The 2,619-nt window shown below is 36.5% G+C and overlaps 1 protein-coding gene across 1 annotated transcript in view; it reads right to left on the reverse strand.

The window, feature by feature from the left end:
• Positions 1 to 2,619, reverse strand: part of LOC119407519 (paired box protein Pax-5-like) — a 24,373-nt gene that overhangs the window by 11,068 nt on the left and 10,686 nt on the right. The window lies entirely within an intron of this gene.

Consider the following 2,619-nt stretch of genomic DNA (forward strand, 5'->3'; position numbering starts at 1 on the left):
TATATATATTCTAGATTTACTTTTTTATGTTTCTGGACTTCTTTTTTAAAGAAGTTTCACTTCTCATCCAGGAAGTATCTCCTAATAAAACCTGAAAGTGTAGTTTTTGACAGTATGATAACCTTCAGCAAAAAACACCACTGATTCACTGTATTATAGTTTTTTATGTTTGTTTTTTATTGAAATGCAAAATATATATCACATTTTTCTAAGTAATGATTGGATTGTATATATAATAGTACATTAATACCTGGCATAATATGTTCTAGTTATTTTATTGAAGTATATTTAGTAAAGTTTATTTGAATTTGTTCACAGAGGCTCTTAAAAATTTAGCCAGCCTAAGGTCATTATTTCATCTGCTAATATGGTAACTTTTGTAGCTTGTTACAAACATTTGTTGTTTTTTCGTAAACAGGGTTTCATCGAAGGCGAGACGTGACTGATGGTTAAAATGTTGACAAGGTTATATTTTAGTAATGGGTAAAAATGTAAAAAAAAAAAAAAGCAGGCTTTTACTCCATTTCCTCTTTGAAAGGCAGTTGAAAAGGAACAATATTCAATTCAGTTCAACCGTTATTTTTACAGGTTAGTCTCATTGAGCCTCGAGGACTCATTCACAAGAGAGACCTGTTTTTAATAAAGATTGATGACAACAGTAGAGAAAAGAAAGCATATACATTGAAAAAATAAATGGAAGAAATTTAAGTTAAAAAACAGCTAAATTATAAAGTGATATAAAATACTAAAAACAGGAACATGTCTGCATTGGTTTTTGCCATGAACTTAGCAGATTCTTAAAGCCACTTAGAGAGGTCAAGATCGAGAACTTCAGATCTTTTTACAAGACATTCCAGGAAACAGGAGCGGAGTAGGAGAAGGCCCCTTTGCCTAGTTCAGTCCTCACTGAGGGAACACTGCAGGTAATAATGTTCTGAGAGCGCACGCTGTAGCTGCACTCACACAGAGACATGTAGGAGGAGATGTAAGAAGGCAACAGACCAAGAAGTGATTTAAAGATGAAAATGTACCAGTGAGAGAGTCTGCATGAAGTTAATGATGTCCAGTTAACCAGTGAATACAGGGTGCAGTGGTGGGTACGATAATCACAGCCAGTTATGAATCTTAGTGCACCATGATAGACAGCATCCAACATCTGCAGGGTTCTTGTAGGAGCGTTCATGTAAATGTCACCATAATCAATGGAGGGAAGGAAAGTCACTGATACAAGGCGTTTTCTAGTGTTCAGAGTTAGTAGACAGAATCTATTTCTGAAAAAGAAACCCAGTTTAACTTTCATTTTCCTTACCAAGTTTTCAGCATGAGGCTTAAAAGAAAGATGTGAATCAACCAAGATACCCAAGTATTTGTAAGAATCGACAAATTCAATAGGAGCACCATTTGAAGATAAAATCTAGGAAGGACTGTTAGGACCGACTTCCTGTTTGAAAACAACATCCCTTTGATTTTGTCAGCATTTAGAACAAGTTTGAGATGGAACAAATATGACTGGTTGATGTCAAAAGCAGATTTCAAAAGCTGGCAAGCCTTAGCAACAGTTTTAGCTCGACAATAAACAACTGTGTCATCGGCATAGAAATGTAAGGATGCATTAGGGATGTTTTGACCTACATTACATATGTAGATTGTGAAGAAGGTGGGACCTAAGACTGAACATTGTGGTACACCATTGTTAACAGTTAGATAACTGGAAGAGGTATCATTATGTTGAACACATTGCCTCCGGTCTGAGAGATAGTTAGAGAACCAACCAATGGTGTGATCTGAGAAACCAATTTCTGAGAGCTTATGACACAAGATGTTATGATCCACAGTGTCAAAAGCTTTAGACAGGTCTAAGAAAAGTGCAGCACAATAATCCTTAGCATCCAGTGCTTCAACAACATCATTAAGAACCTTCAGTGAAGCAGTGGTTGTGCTGTGTTGTTTCCTGAAACCAGATTGATGTGGAGGTAAGATGTTAAATGAGTCCAGGTAATTTTTGATTTGAGAGTTTATCAGTTTTTCTAGAACCTTGGCTAAAATGCAGAGTTTAGAGATTGGTCGATAGTTGTTCAGTGAGGTGGGGTCACCTCCCTTCAGCAAAGGAAGAACAAAGGCTGTTTTCCAAGTGTTTGGAACGGTGTTTTGTCTTATGGACAGGTTAAAGATGCGAGACACCGGTACTGCAATGATATGAGCAGCCAGCCTTAAGAAATAAGGTCCAAGTTCATCAGAGCCTGCAGATTGTTTTAGAATCTAGACATTTGAACAATTTATTAACTCTAACAGAGAACAACAAAAATTAAAAGGTGTGGTTTACTGAGGATTGACTTTGGGGAGAGAGCTATGATTTGTAGAAATGACATTAAAAAAATGAGTTGTGTCCGTTGATGTCCATTTCCACTCAGTTCTACCCCACCCAATGCTCTCCAATAAATAGAAGACCTCTTCTCTGCAGCCTGGGTGTCTGGTTGATTTTCAAACTTCTCTAAAAGCATCTCACAACCCACTATCTCTTCAGATCCCCACGTTACTTGGATCATGATGTTACTTATACATATGTATTTAGTTTATGTTGTTCTACTAAGCTAAAAGAAAAGGGATAATTTTAGTTAA

This window comes from Nematolebias whitei, chromosome 3 (assembly GCF_014905685.2).
Source record: "Nematolebias whitei isolate Nwh7 chromosome 3, NemWhi1, whole genome shotgun sequence".
NCBI classification, from domain to species: domain Eukaryota; kingdom Metazoa; phylum Chordata; class Actinopteri; order Cyprinodontiformes; family Rivulidae; genus Nematolebias; species Nematolebias whitei.